General features: G+C 44.5%; 1 long non-coding RNA gene across 2 annotated transcripts in view; it reads left to right on the plus strand.

The window, feature by feature from the left end:
• Positions 1-16,760, plus strand: part of LOC138304522 (uncharacterized) — a 108,069-nt gene that overhangs the window by 80,125 nt on the left and 11,184 nt on the right. For both annotated transcript variants that reach the window (XR_011205585.1, XR_011205584.1), the window contains one exon: positions 5,755-5,867. This is a non-coding gene — a long non-coding RNA (uncharacterized lncRNA). The remainder of the gene's footprint in view (positions 1-5,754; positions 5,868-16,760) is intronic.

The following is a 16,760-nucleotide window of genomic DNA, read 5'->3' on the forward strand; positions in this document are numbered from 1 at the left end:
ACAATTCAAAAGGTTGAAGTCTGCTCGGTATCAAGAAGCTCATTTCAGTGCCTATTTTTTTAAGGAAATGAAGTTGGTTGTTCTTCTGGAGATAGGCTGAATACTTAGAAGACATAAATTACAGAGAGAAAAGTAGGTTCTTGTGCATACAGAGAGAGTGGCGCTCCGCCACAAGCATACCTTATCATCTTGTAGAGCTGAACTCATTTGTCTGCAGAGCTGAGCTCCAGCACCAATGCAGCCTAGTCCCTGCATAGATAGGGCTGAACAAATGTACAGACACAGCAGAGACCATGTACCTACAGGTAATTTCTTTCAATGAGCTGGAACTGAGTTCCTGCATACATAGCACTGCGGCCGTGGGCAGATTGAACTGAACTCGACTGAGACTGAGAAAACAGGACCAGCTACTATTCTTTGGGAGTTTCACACAGCTCTCACCTGGGTTAATCTTCCACAAGGGCTGTTTCTGATAGGGATTGAGGAGATGGTAGGAGGTGGGAGGGAGGATGACGTTGAGAGAGAAGGGATTGAGAGAAGCAATAGACAGAAAGAGGGAGAGAGCAAGAGAGAGAGAAAGACAAGGTAGATAGTAGTGAAAGAGAATTAAGCGTGTGCGAATATGGACAGAAAGGTGAGAAAGAAATGAGGAGAGTGTGACACAGAGTGAAAAGAACAGAGACGGAGCGTGAAACAGGAGACACCAGAGTTGGAGATGTATGAACAACACATCAACAATAATATTACAGCAAGCTTTATGTTATGTTAAGGGTATTTGTGACGTGCACATCTCACTCAGAGAGTATCCTGGTTCTGAGAAAGTAGGAAACATGTCGGCTGTGACTGGCACTTGTCTGGGTGAAGAACCAGGTTTTTAGGTTTTTGCACACCTCAAGTACTGAAGAGGCAGCTCTAATGTTTAGGGACCGGTCATTCCAACCTTTGGACAGGAGGTAGGGGAAAGCCGACTCTGGTCTTTGTATGTGGAGGATGTGTGCGAGCAGGATTCTGGCTGAGCAGCGGTGTTTGGTGAGTGTGTTGCGTGTTGGTTAGTATCGGTTAGTGAATAGGGGGGGGCAGTAGGGCAGGGTGATGTGAACACTGGGGAAAGCCTAAGTGTGAGTCTGGCCACACAGTTTTGTATGCTGGTGATGAGGGCCTCAGTGACAATTCTACATGTGCTGACTGGGAGCTATTTGAAGATTACATTGAGCATTTTGTGGTGTGGAAGGTGGATGCAGTGACTACGTTGACCAAAGCAAACTTTACAGTATATTTCACCCATTTAATTTGCTCCCTTCAGAAGAAGTCTGCCTTTCTCTGTGTCAATAGGCTGTGCTGTTTGTATATGGTGCCAATTCCAAACTCCAAAGAAACACTTTGGTCACCAACACACATTTGTTATCAAAGAAAACACTGAGCTGGGGTGAAGGTGTTACTCATAAGTGACAGATTCACTTGGCAGCTATGTTTTAGAATTGTAAAAGGTGGTCTAGTCAATTTTGATATTGTGTTTCACGAGGAACATCAAACGCAAACCTTTCACATACTGAAGTCGTTTGGCATTTTATACTTCCTTCCGTGGTGTGGTTGAACCAAGCAAACCCCAAAGTGAGTGGATGGCGGAGTAAAGCACAGAGCTTGTAAGGGCAGGTCAACTTCAGGGGTGAGTAAGTAATGATTTCTTGCATGAGCCTCGGTTAGTGCATGCGTGCTACCTGTTAATGTAGGGCTTGGTAACCCCAAAAATAAAGGGAAGAACTTCAATCACGGTTCCCTCAAATCATGGTCTCCTCAGTTGTCAAAAGCTCTGCATACTCCCCTATTTTGCTAGCTGTATCTTTCATCTTCCTGCCTGGGAGCACCAGCCATCTGTTCAAGTGAAGGAACATGAGCTCTGCGCTGCCTGAGGGTGCAGGTGTTGTGCACCAGTGGGAGCTACAGAAGCCCTTAGAGAGCGGTGAAGCAAGGTTTTTTGCATGCACACACTTTCCCACAAGCATTGGTCTATCCACAGGTCTCCTTCTTGCTATCTCAGTTGAATCCTGCAGGTGTGTCTTATGCTGTTAATGCTTACCATTAAAAAAATGGAATTTTTACATGGCTTCAACTCCTTCACTAATATGGCTGCCAACACTATTTCCCAGGATTAATTTCAGTTGTAGCATGCACACATTTAAATTTGTGCAACTTTATCTAACCTTCCTTCATTTGGAGAGAAAGGAGCAGTGACTGAGTGAAAGTTTGGCTTAGGTGTAAGTGTGTATTTTTATAAGAAAATGAATCTAAAGCTACCAAAATGGGAACTGGCTGTATAGTCCTAATTTAAAATAAAGCCTCATTTTTCACACAGTAGCGTTTAGCTATTTTAAAGAGGTTTTGCATGGCCAACAACTGAAAAAAAGATTTAATCAATCATTTGAACACTACCTTAGATGGCAGAAAATACCACTTTTAAAAGATACTGATGGCTACAATGGAGATTATTGATAAATCATTACATCTTCAAGTCAATATATATTTTGGTACATTTATTGCACAGAAGCAGAGGTATTAAACCCACATATTTTTAAGGAGCCATGATTATGTGTGAAATACACATTTTGTTGGCACTGTGCAAAAATTTTACATTGTTAAGGATACCAGAATTATGCAGCTTGGAGACCAAGGTTTTCAAAAGTATGCAACAAAAATTGCAAATTATGCAGCACGTTGACTGTATTATTTTCATCTGTATGAGCTAGCAACAACAATTTTGGTGAAACCTACATATTTTGGAAATTATATGGCAAATTCAATAAATCCATAATTATGCTGTAAACTCTGAAGCCACAGAGGCACATTAATCCACTGATCTCACCAATGCCTATAGATTTATCAAGATCTTATTTGTGACAGGTAATCAAAACCTTAACATTTTAATTCCAGTCAATGCCCGTTTTTATTTGCACTTTGAATAAAACAGCTTCTAATATATAAATAATGCATAATGGGTACCTTGTCATTGTGATCTCAGTATTCTGGTGACATTTACAAACTACAAGGCCAAAGTTATCACCAGTATCCCTCAACGTTAATATTGGACCAGATTACACCGTTACCCATTATACATGTGGTGTATTTACTTAACTTTAAACCCTTGTGTATATCTAAATAGGTAAACCTCAACAAGAGACAATTCTTTCAGGTGCTACCCATAAACAGAACATAAATACCAAAATAATTTGCATTTGGTCCACTCACTAGACAGCATGAGGAATGTGGCCTAATGGCTATGTTGAAACATCAACAGAACATGAGTGTTTACAATTAGTGGTGAAATTGAATGTTTGAAGCTTTTTTAAAGTTCTAGTACATCAACTAAGGAAAGAGATGTGATGAAGTGGCTAAGCTAGCAATCTGAGGACCTTGATTTGAATCCAGCTAGACCCTGACTGAAAAGAGAGCAGTTCTTGGAAATCAATTGATCACAATGTGCCTAAAATGTAAATGTGTGAGATACTAGCGTAAATATGTGTAACAAAAGATATAAACCACCACTCAATAACTAGACTCTTGCATAATTTTCCATCACCTCTCATAATGGGCAGCCCTGTTGGTCTCGAGCAAGGTCCATGCTATGGAAATACCAACACGTGCATGCTTCTACATTGTGAACATGTATCTGACTTATTATTCTGTGGCTACCCCTTCCTTTTGAGCTGTTGGTGAGCCCACCTCATTTTGTGACAGACAGAACCTCCCATGATTGTCTTTATCCTGGTTTATTCACCACACCACAAGTCTACTTCTCAACGCCTGTAAGAGTACTTTATTGGGCACATTAGGAGATTGCCCCACACACATCATCTTGTTCCCTGGAAGCATGTTATCTTTATACAGTTCATGTTACTCTTAATCAGAAAATAAACTTTTCCAGTAAGCCTTCAGTGCTTTCACTTGACATTAACAGGACTTCCTTAGTACCAAACGTCTTGCAGATATTCGATGCGCGCAGGTCTGGTGGACACTCTGAGCTCCAGCAGTGCTCGGTGTTTCAGGGGAATGCATTGGCAAGCACAAAAGATCTGGCTTTAGTGTGCTACTGAAGGAAAGAACAGGCATGGACATACGCCTTTTCCATGCATTAGCACATTAAGGCCTATATTTAGGAAAAGGTGTCGCATCAGCTATGATGCGCCACTCTTTCTACGCCCACTCTACCGGCACCTAATGACACCATGATTGCGCCGTATTTATAATACAGTGCACCACGGCGGTCGTTAGCACAATAGCGTCAACATTTTTGTATTGTGGTGCTTTGCTACACTAGTGTCGAAAATTTTGACACTAGTGTAGCAAAGTGCAAGGAGGCTCATAGGTTTCAATGGGTGTGTCATTTTAACGCCTGCTGAGAGCACCAAAAATGGTGCAGTGAAATCTGTTAAATTTTTGCAGGCCTCCTAGCGCCAGAACGCCCCCTTGCATACATTTTGCCTGGTGCAGGCATAATGTGGCACAAGGGTTACAAAGAGTAAATCTGTAAATCTGGCACGGCAGAAAAGCCACTTTAGTGCCGCCTTAGCTTTAAAAAATTGACACTATGGTGGCGCTAAGGTGGCGCTAGCAGCTCTTAAATATGTCCCTAAGTCTGGACCTACTGGCCTTCCAAATGTGTATTCTAATACTGTCTCGGGCCGCGATGTGCAAAATGGTAGCCCCACCAACATTTAGTACTAACCATCCCGCGCCCCCCACGCCCTCCCAACCCCCCACGCCACCGAAGTTCGGCTCTAGTTGCGCCCCTGACTCCCATGGACAAATTGCAACAAGACACCTCTCTCTCGATGTGCCGTGGCCTGGCTGTGTCACACAGATGCAGGTCCCATGATGGTGAGCTGAGTGCGGGGCACTGGCAGCTGCCCCCACTGACCATGCCTAGCACCAGCCCTGATGTCAATCAAGCCTGTAATTTCTCTGAAACTGCAGCTCCACATCACTGCCCACTTTACCCTAGCTCGCGCTTGAGTCCGAACAGCAGGAAGAAAAATAGATATGCAAGAGGTTCTACTATGAAATCGTTTTAACAAGACAAATTGGATGAACAATTAACCAAGAGGATGCTTAAAAGAAATGGCCTTCTGAATAAATTACTCTGTTCCCACGTGTCGTCTTGGTCGATTGGCGAAGGTTTGTTTTGAAAGGCTGGGGGGGCTCTGCCTGTCTCGAAGGACCACCGGGGCTGGAGCCAGTGGCTGTCTGCCGGCACAACCAGAGGCTCTACAGTAATACTTAAGCAGGCCGCAGACTGAAAGCAAGTTACAGGTTAATGGGAAGCACTTCAGATGCAGTCACAGATCACATGCGCGCAAGGGTCTGCAAACAAGGACCCACTGTTTCAGAGACTCTTGAGCACATGAAATGTGTCTGGGAACTTACTGTGTTTTTCCCAGCGGCGTCGATGATGGTACTGTTCTCTTCTTTTGTGTTTTCCTGTGTGTTTTTGGCTGTTCCTGGCAACAAGAGTAGCAAAACCCTGGCCGTGATCACGAGTTCCATTTGCCGGGGGCAGCTTCAGTGTGTAGCTAGAGAGGAAACAGACTGGGAGACATAATAAATAACAGCCAAGGAAGAAACCCCAGCGTCAAAATGGCATGTGCATTTGTTGATGCTGTCATAGCGTATTCTGATGACTCAACCAACTCGAGGCGCTGGAGGAGTTGTATTTGCTATTGAAAATAAAGAACAGTTAATCTGCTTTAAATTCTTCTTTAGGTGCCCTGTGGACATCCTTCTGGTGGAAAGACCTGCTATTTTACCCATCAGGCATATTGTATTGCGTCACTTACACAGTGCCTTCCATCCATATTTGGGGAGCTGAACAACAGGTAATGTGCTACACAGTGAGGGGGTGCGTGGTTGACACTATGTGTGAAGTGATTTGGTGTCGTTTGTGAGTGAATAAAGGTATTCGTAAGTTGTTGTGGGGCGTCGTACCTAGCAATATGATAGAGAAAGGCACATACATTAATATAATTATAGTTAGGCCTAAAACCAACAACCAGTCACTCAGGGCCAGCCTAGACTGAGGGGTTGCAGTGTGCTGTGTGAGTGTACAACCTCCGTAAAAAAACAGGGAGCGGTAATCAGAGAAGGCCAAGAAAAAACATGTTCAAGACAAGATGCCATCAAATGAGTACAATTCTGACACCTTGGCAAGAATGGGAATTGGTGACATAGGCAGGAGCCATGCACCTTTTTCAAATGCGGCGATACTGTCTATTGCTGTTTAAATACAGCTCATGAATAAGGAAAGAAGTGGAAGAGGAATAGGATTGGCAAAGTACACACTCTTTTAAGGTCCCAAAATCCAGATACTTACGGTAGGACGAAAGAGGCCAAAATATTGAGCAGGGGTTTGTTCCACACAACCTCTTAGGCTCACAAAGGTGGACAAGTAAAACTTGGGCAAGTCCTAGACAAGTCAGCGTTCAGACCCCTAATCAATACACACCATTCACATGCAAAGTTGAGACAAAGCTCTGAGAAGTTTTCTGAATCAAAAGCACAAGTACATTTTGGCTGACCAGGCTTACCCTTCTGGCTTCATCCCTCCATGTAAGCCCTTTTTTATGGTCGAGCCTGCGTCGCATGCGCTTGTGCATGCTTTTCGCTTGCGAGATGCTTTAGTAGTTAGAAAAGGGCTCGGAGCCCCGTCCATGTCACTTCAGTGTCTTTCATTGGCTCGTGGGCTTGCATGTTAAAATCTGCTTGCTTTCATTAGTGGAAGACATGCATACGTCATGCCTTTTCCGGTGGTTAGCCCTCCTCGAGCGCAGCGACCAAATACTGTAAACATGCGAGGCTCACTGTTTTCCGTCCGGTTTGTGGACTACTTTTTATCTTTTTTCACAGCACGATCTCGCTTGTCAGAAGTCGGGCGCTTTCCATGACATCGATCCTGTTACATAGTTAATTGCACCTTTGCCGGTTACGTAGATAATTGCACTTTTGCCGATAGGTTTCACTACGAGTGAACTGTAGCAGCACAATCGTGCTCTTTTTTCCATTTAATGTGGCAAGAAAAGACCGGTTGGGAGTTTACAACTGCTAATAGCTCTAACTCGGAGAAATGCGAGAACCGTTGCATTGCAAATGCTTGTCTTACATTCCAGAGGTGCCTGCTCTTTCTGGTTTTACTCTAGGAGGCCAAGTGGCGTTGCAGGTGAGGTGGGGGAGTGGAGGTTTTGCTGGGACCACTGGCCCACCTACAAATGTCCTGGCTCCCACTTCTCTCCCACGGCCAGTGAAAGACACACCTTATAGACACAGACATTGCCCCTCAGCCTGGGAAGAGCGATTTTGTTCCTGTTTGCATTTTGAGTTTTACTAACTCTTGCATTCCTTAAGACTATTTGCTTTTTTCAGGATGGTATGCTTTTGTAGTTTTTCATGCAACATATTACTTATTTATAGTGCATAGTGTTGCTCATTCCAAGCTGTGTAAGTTCTGGTTGTGGGTAGGCCACAGAAGAATGTTGTGGAGTTCAGGCCAAACAGAATGCAAATTTCTCAAGTGGGTCATAATGAGAGCTTGGAATACTTCCTTATCCAATCCTTTGCCTCTCTGCAAATCACACAGAGCAATGATTAAGTGTGCCAACTGTAATTGTGATAGTATACAAATGTGTGTGAAGGAGATAAACAGCTGCCAAAATACTGACATGGTGAAAGATAAAGAACATGCAGTGCATGCAGGTGAGTTGGGAGTGTGGGGGTGATTGATGAAATTAAGACAATGCAAGGAAATATGTTCAAGAGAATGGGAAAAAGAATGGTGAAGAGGAAAGAGATAAGGGTGGGATATGCAGTTTGAGTGTTCCAGAAAAATATGAGAGAAAGATTGTAAACGTCAATCAAAGAGAATGCAGATAAGAGTGGTGTGAAGAGGCAAGCAAGGGTGATTAAAACAATCCGATGGCCGTGCCCCTGCTATATACCATAGTAATCTTTAATTCAGAGTCTGCTAAAAGATTTGAAATTACTTTGCATGTCTTTTTTGGTGCCGTTTGACAAATCTTCATCAAACTTTCAAAACAAATACAACTGTTGATTCAGCTGCCATCTTGAACGTTTCAGGGTGATCTGTCTAGAGGGGTTGAGCAAAAGGAGGGGTCTCAAAATGAGTTTTCCCCATTCACTTTCCCATAGGGTCTTTAGTCAAACCTACAGCCCAAACCGCTGAACAGAATGACACAAAATTCGACAGGAAACTAGATCTTGGTGTGTAGCTTGTGCTTTTTGTGATTTGGTGGAAATCTGTTCAGACGTTTAAGGATGTTAAAGGTTAAAAAATATAGACATCTAGTGATGCAGAGGCTCCACAGATCTGGGAGCTATTATGCTGAGATCTGATTGCCTGCCAACACTTCAACAAGGAAGTGTTGGCAGCCATTTTGGGACTCCGCTTCAACGAAGTCCCCCAAACAAATGTCAAACAAAATTAAAAGGTGGCAGGGTCCCAATACCCTAACCACCAGCCTTGGTCGTAGGGTACTCCTAGGGCCAGCTTCTGCTATGTCCGAGGTACCCACCCCCGGGACATAGCTGTTTGCTCTGACTTGGTGGAGCTTTGACAGCTCCAGCCAAGTCAGAGCAAACACTCTGCTTCCAAGGGGTGGGAGCGGCCCAAGTGCTTCCACCCGCTGGAAGCAGAGGTTTCATCTCTTTCCCTGCTCGCAGAGATGCAAGCAAGGAAAGGGATGAAACAACTGCTCTTGCACACAGGGAGCTGCATGTTTAGCAACTCCCTGTATGCAAGAGCAGTGCCAGCTCTCGCAAGAGGGGGGAAGCCAGCAGGGACCACGGGGGCCTCAAGGTCCCCCTAAAGTCCCCCATCTCTTCTGGGCCCAGTGCACCCAGAAGACATGGCCAGGGGTAGGGGGTAGGGGGATACTGTGTGGCCCCCCTCCCCCACTGAATAGTGGTAAGCCCCAGGGAAGGGGTCTCAGGGGCCGAAATCAGCCCAGGGAGGGGACCACGCAGCCCCCCCCCCTAGAGCACATAGTTCTCCCTTTAAATTGCAATAAGTATGCAAATGTGCTAATCATGTGGAAGCAGCACCCACTTGGCCCCACACTGTCCACCTTAGTAGTATGCAAAGGAGTTCCCTCTTTTGCCAGGGTGATGTACAGCTTCTCAAAGGGCCCCTCAGTGCATTTCCCTTTAATTATGATGGTGTGTTGTTAATGCCGAGGAATTTGAGGACATCTCCACAAAACAAAGAAGCACTTAATTTATATAGATAATAGGAAGGACCGTGGTTTGGTAGAGAATTCTAGAGAAAGATGGACCAGGAACAATCATGTTGCCAAAGCGCACAGAAGGTCACTGGTGACATTTCCTTGTGCTCCATTATACAACTGTAGTGTAGAATACATACTGGACAGTTACGCAAGGTGGCAGAAAAAACTCCACTTGGGTAGATATTGTGTGCAAACCTGTGGAATCTTTTTGGATAAAAGGGCAGGCGAGGTTCCTTTGTGGCCGAGTCACTCACACAGCTACTGACACACCCACACAGATAATCACACACCCACTCACAGATGCACTCAGACACTCACTGAGACTCTCATGCACCCATGCACAGACCCACTCAGAGACTCAAGTACTCACTCACAGACCCCCTCAGACACACATGCAACCACTCACAGACCCATTTGAACACTAACGCAGTCACTCACAGACCCACTCAAAGACTCGCACACCCACTCACAGACCCACTCAAAGACGCACGCACCCACTCACAGACCTGCTCAGAGACTCACGCACCCACTCAAAGACCCACTTAGATACTCACACACCCACTCACATACCCACTCAGAGACTCCCGCACTTACTCACAGACCCACTTAGACACTCATGCACCCACTCACAGACCCAATCAGACATTCACACACCCACTGACAGACCCACTCAGACTCTCTCACACACACATACTCATAGCCCCACACAGACACTCACACATCCACTGACAGAGACACTCTCAGACCCACTGCCACACCTAGAGATACTCTCTTGCACCCACTCTCACACCCAGACAGACACTCTCACACCCACTCTCACAGCCACAGACACCATCTCACACTTGTTTTCATACCCAGAAAGACAGACCCTGCGGACAACTCCTGCCGTGCGGAGCACAGGGTTGACTGTAGGGACTGGCCGTAATTTTACTTTTAAATGAAAATAACTTCACTTAGAACAAACAATAGAAATTCATTGAAAAAAAATAAAGGTTACAGGGATGTTATAGTTAGGTTCTGAATTTACTCACACCAAACCAAAGTAATTCAGCAGTCATAGCTACAGTTATTTCATGTAACTATAACTCTCAGATTAAGGTAACTCTAACTTGTGCCCTCGCCAGGCACTGCTAATTATCCCAGATATTACAGCACTCATGACAACGTTTTTAATAGTAAAAATAGCAATGGAACATCAGCAGTCAAATTATTGAAGAAAAAACTGTGCATGGTGGGGACGTGAATTATAGCTACCTGAAGCGGCGAGGTATAGGTACTTGAAATAACTCTAACTACAGCTGCTGAATTTCTCTGGTTTTACGCGAGTAAATTCAGAGCGTAGCTATAACAACCCTGTAACCTTCCGTTTTTTAAGTGAGTATGTACATATGCAGGAAAAGCATTTTTGTGTTGCTAATAATTTTGAGCCCGTTTGACGAATCGCCACAAAAAGTTTGAAAAAGGTGCTACCTTTTGATTAGTTTGTGTATGGTGAGTTTCAGGGTGATCCGTCAAGTGGGGACTGAGAGAAAGTGGGGTAGGTCCAAAACACAAAATCCCCAGACATCTTTGAGATGGGCTACAGCAAAAACTGCTGCACGGATTTACACCAAGTTTGGCACGAAGCTAGATCTTCCACAGGACACATGGTCTATGGTCCACAGGTTGTGTTTTTTGTGATTTGATGTAGATCCATTCTGTAGTTTTAGAGAAATTAATGTTCAAATGTAATTTTTTTATCTCTGAGGTTGGGCTAGAAAGATTTTTTTTAGAGACTCTTGTTGGAGCGCCATTTTTAAAATAGAGCATTCCTACTCCAGCAGGTGTCAGGCTCTCATGAAATCTATTGAAATGAGTTGCCCTGGGGGATGAGGGTCCCCAGGTCATAACAAGGCCCGGGGAGTGGCTGCATGCAAACATACAGAAAAAAAGGCTGAAGAGAACTACACCAAATTTGGCAGAAAGCTAACTGTTTAAATGTTTGGGCAGGAAACCTGTCTTTGTGAATATTTATATCATTTCAATTATTTTTGAAAAATTAAAATACAAAATATAGTGATGTCTCGATGATGGGTCCCTGTGGAGTACCGCAGAACTTCTGCAACTTCTGCAGCACTCATGTGGTATCAAAGATTAAAAAAATAAAACATTTTATTTTTTTCCTACAGTCCATGAGGTCCCGCTGGATATGGACTGAGCAATCTGATTGGCTGGCCGCAGCATGAACAGAACTGTTGCAGCCATCGTTTCAGGATTTGGGGACTCATTTTGCTGCATATTCTGCTGTACTCCTGCAAGACCTGCACAACACCCCTTGTGGTCCTGGGGGACCTGTGGTACCGCAAGATCATGCAAGAGTCAACAAGTGAAGCTTGACCAGTCTTACTGTAACACAGGTGAAGCTTCAGGTGGGGTACTGTAAAGTACTGTGGTACCACAGGAAAAACAATTAAAACCAAGAAAAATGTGGGTGGGGTCTGTTAGTGATTGGCCTCCCAAGGGGGACTGGCTGCCCATGGGTGGGCTCCCCATGGGGGGTTGGGCAGAGGGCATGGCTGCAGGCCCTTCAGCCATTCACCACGCCATTCACAGTCAAAGGCCATGGGTGGCGGAGGTTAAGTGCAGAGCTGGGCCCAGGCCAACCCCATGAGGAGTATGGTCCAAAGTTAGACTCATTGAGGTAGTTATGTGAAAAAAAATTTTTTACACTGAAACTCACTGAGAAAAAACCAAAGGTTAAAGTGACTTTATAGATAGGTATGGTAAAAAGATTTTACTTCACCTTAATCAAACCTCAGTAATTTGCTTAAAAACAAAGGTTAAAGTGAAGTTATAGTTAGGTAAGGTAATAAGATTTTCCTTTCAGTTTAAACAAAACCCTTGAAAGTTTCTAAAAAAATAAAGGGTGAATTGATGTTATAATTAGGCCTTATAATAATATAAAGCTAATGTTTAAAAACTAAATTTTCCTTTAACACAGACTGCCTATGACCACACTATTTCACCACTCATGACATGTTCAATGACCTAATTGATGGCATCACTTATGACATCTCAAATGACATCATTGATGACATTACTGATCACACAACTCATGACTTCATCCAACTGATATGACAGTTTGCGATATACTTTTATTTTGAAAGGTATACAGCAAGGTATACCTGCACCATTATTAGATTACGCATGTAGTACTAATGGGCCTATCCTTTCGCAACAAGTAGAACAAACAAAACATGCAGCATAGCTGTGACATCACTTTAAGCAGGTATTATGCGCTTCTTTTACTGGTATTGAAGTGTGCAAGAGATGTAATGCATCTGTACACATTAAAGATATTAGCAATGTATTAAACCTTAAATACTAAAAAAAAAACTGGGTTTTGTCATTATTTACTCAAATGAGACATGTTTGTTAAATATCTTGTCTGCCAAAGAATTTTACATCAACAACTTCACTTTTTTACATTAGCCAGGTATAAGGCATGCACTACCAAGCCCCATGGACAGTCCTCAATAGTATGTAAAAATATTTTACACATGTTTCTGAACTGAGTAGAACAGTGTTAACCTTTTTAACAAATGTTACAATCATACAAGTCATTCGAATCGTATGTGAGTCAGCCATAAATTTTAGATTCTACAACAATGTATGTTTCTGAAATTTCACAAAACCTTTGGAAATAAATACCTGCCCTCTAGAAACCCCCAGTTTTTGCCTGTAGCACGAGATAACAACGTTTTAACATGTGCATATACACAGACATCAACAGGAGAATAATGAATTGTAAGAAGAAGCTTTAGTTTTTCTCACATATTTTTCATAACAGGCCTTTGAATTAAGACCCAACCTATCTGAAATGTATGACTGCAACTCACACTTGGTGTGCTCATTCTTTACCTTGCTCTAATGAGCTACTGCTTGCACTTAAAATTTCACTTGAATCTAAAGTATGCACAATATAACTTTTCCCAATCTGAATGAGACCTGTCTTCAGTACTACACTGTTTCTATTTACGGAACAGTAGCATTGATGATGTCATCAGTGATAAGATCAATGATGCCATCAATTATATCATCTGAGATATATATATATATATATATATATATATATATATATATATATATATAGATAGATATATATCTCAGATATATGTATATCTACTGTAAGGAAATGCCTCCTTGGCATGGTTGCCCCCTGACTTTTTGCCTTTGCTGATGCTATGTTTACAATTGAAAGTGGGCTGAGGCCTGCTAACCAGGCCCCAGCACCAGTGTTCTTTCCCTAACCTGTACTTTTGTATCCACAATTGGCAGACCCTGGCATCCAGATAAGTCCCTTGTAACTGGTACTTCTAGTACCAAGGGCCCTGATGCCAAGGAAGGTCTCTAAGGGCTGCAGCATGTCTTATGCCACCCTGGAGACCTCTCACTCAGCACAGACACACTGCTTGCCAGCTTGTGTGTGCTAGTGAGGACAAAACGAGTAAGTCGACATGGCACTCCCCTCAGGGTGCCATGCCAGCCTCTCACTGCCTATGCAGTATAGGTAAGACACCCCTCTAGCAGGCCTTACAGCCCTAAGGCAGGGTGCACTATACCATAGGTGAGGGTACCAGTGCATGAGCATGGTACCCCTACAGTGTCTAAACAAAACCTTAGACATTGTAAGTGCAGGGTAGCCATAAGAGTATATGGTCTGGGAGTCTGTCAAACACGAACTCCACAGCACCATAATGGCTACACTGAAAACTGGGAAGTTTGGTATCAAACTTCTCAGCACAATAAATGCACACTGATGCCAGTGTACATTTTATTGTAAAATACACCACAGAGGGCACCTTAGAGGTGCCCCCTGAAACTTAACCGACTGTCTGTGTAGGCTGACTAGTTCCAGCAGCCTGCCACACCAGAGACATGTTGCTGGCCCCATGGGGAGAGTGCCTTTGTCACTCTGAGGCCAGTAACAAAGCCTGCACTGGGTGGAGATGCTAACACCTCCCCCAGGCAGGAGCTGTGACACCTGGCGGTGAGCCTCAAAGGCTCACCCCTTTGTCACAGCCCAGCAGGGCACTCCAGCTTAGTGGAGTTGCCCGCCCCCTCCGGCCACGGCCCCCACTTTTGGCGGCAAGGCTGGAGGGAACAAAGAAAGCAACAAGGAGGAGTCACTGGCCAGTCAGGACAGCCCCTAAGGTGTCCTGAGCTGAGGTGACTCTGACTTTTAGAAATCCTCCATCTTGCAGATGGAGGATTCCCCCAATAGGGTTAGGATTGTGACCCCCTCCCCTTGGGAGGAGGCACAAAGAGGGTGTACCCACCCTCAGGGCTAGTAGCCATTGGCTACTAACCCCCCAGACCTAAACACGCCCTTAAATTTAGTATTTAAGGGCTACCCTGAACCCTAGAAAATTAGATTCCTGCAACTACAAGAAGAAGGACTGCCTAGCTGAAAACCCCTGCAGAGGAAGACCAGAAGACGACTACTGCCTTGGCTCCAGAAACTCACCGGCCTGTCTCCTGCCTTCCAAAGATCCTGCTCCAGCGACGCCTTCCAAAGGGACCAGCGACCTCGACATCCTCTGAGGACTGCCCCTGCTTCGAAAAGACAAGAAACTCCCGAGGACAGCGGACCTGCTCCAAGAAAGGCTGCAACTTTGTTTCCAGCAGCCTTGAAAGAACCCTGCAAGCTCCCCGCAAGAAGCGTGAGACTTGCAACACTGCACCCGGCGACCCCGACTCGGCTGGTGGAGATCCAACACCTCAGGAGGGACCCCAGGACTACTCTGATACTGTGAGTACCAAAACCTGTCCCCCCTGAGCCCCCACAGCGCCGCCTGCAGAGGGAATCCCGAGGCTTCCCCTGACCGCGACTCTTTGAATCCAAAGTCCCGACGCCTGGGAGAGACCCTGCACCCGCAGCCCCCAGGACCTGAAGGACCGGACTTTCACTGGACAAGTGACCCCCAGGAGTCCCTCTCCCTTGCCCAAGTGGAGGTTTCTCCGAGGAACCCCCCCCTTGCCTGCCTGCAGCGCTGAAGAGATCCCGAGATCTCTCATAGACTAACATTGCGAACCCGACGCCTGTTTCTACACTGCACCCGGCCGCCCCCGCGCTGCTGAGGGTGAAATTTCTGTGTGGGCTTGTGTCCCCCCCGGTGCCCTACAAAACCCCCTTGGTCTGCCCTCCGAAGACGCGGGTACTTACCTGCAAGCAGACCGGAACCGGGGCACCCCCTTCTCTCCATTCTAGCCTATGTGTTTTGGGCACCACTTTGAACTCTGCACCTGACCGGCCCTGAGCTGCTGGTGTGGTAACTTTGGGGTTGCGCTGAACCCCCAACGGTGGGCTACCTTGGACCAAGAACTGAACCCTGTAAGTGTCTTACTTACCTGGGAAAACTAACAAAAACTTACCTCCCCTAGGAACTGTGAAAATTGCACTGTGTCCACTTTTAAAACAGCTATTTGTCAATAACTTGTAAAGTATACATGCAATTTTTATGATTTAAAGTTCCTAAAGTACTTACCTGCAATACCTTTCGAATGAGATATTACATGTAGAATTTGAACCTGTGGTTCTTAAAATAAACTAAGAAAAGATATTTTTCTATAACAAAACCTATTGGCTGGATTTGTCTCTGAGTGTGTGTACCTCATTTATTGTCTATGTGTATGTACAACAAATGCTTAACACTACTCCTTCGATAAGCCTACTGCTCGACCACACTACCACAAAATAGAGCATTAGTATTATCTCTTTTTACCACTATTTTACCTCTAAGGGGAACCCTTGGACTCTGTGCATGCTATTCCTTACTTTGAAATAGCACATACAGAGCCAACTTCCTACATTGGTGGATCAGCGGTGGGGTACAAGACTTTGCATTTGCTGGACTACTCAGCCAATACCTGATCACACGACAAATTCCAAAATTGTCATTAGAAATTGATTTTTGCAATTTGAAAAGTTTTCTAAATTCTTAAAAGACCTGCTAGGGCCTTGTGTTAGATCCTGTTTAGCATTTCTTTTAGAGTTTAAAAGTTTGTAAAAGTTTGAATTAGATTCTAGAACCAGTTGTAGATTCTTAAAAAGTATTCCAACTTTTAGAAGCAAAATGTCTAGCACAGATGTGACTGTGGTGGAACTCGACACCACACCTTACCTCCATCTTAAGATGAGGGAGCTAAGGTCACTCTGTAAAATAAAGAAAATAACAATGGGCCCCAAACCTACCAAAATACAGCTCCAGGAGCTTTTGGCAGAGTTTGAAAAGGCCAACCCCTCTGAGGGTGGCAACTCAGAGGAAGAGGATAGTGACTTGGAGGAAAATTCCCCCCTACCAGTCCTATCTAGGGAGAACAGGGTCCCTCAAACCCTGACTCCAAAAATAATAGTCAGAGATGCTGGTTCCCTCACAGGAGAGACCAACACCTCTGAAATCACTGAGGATAACCCCAGTGAAGAGGACATCCAGT

The sequence above is a fragment of the Pleurodeles waltl genome, chromosome 7 (assembly GCF_031143425.1).
Source record: "Pleurodeles waltl isolate 20211129_DDA chromosome 7, aPleWal1.hap1.20221129, whole genome shotgun sequence".
In the NCBI taxonomy this organism is placed as follows: domain Eukaryota; kingdom Metazoa; phylum Chordata; class Amphibia; order Caudata; family Salamandridae; genus Pleurodeles; species Pleurodeles waltl.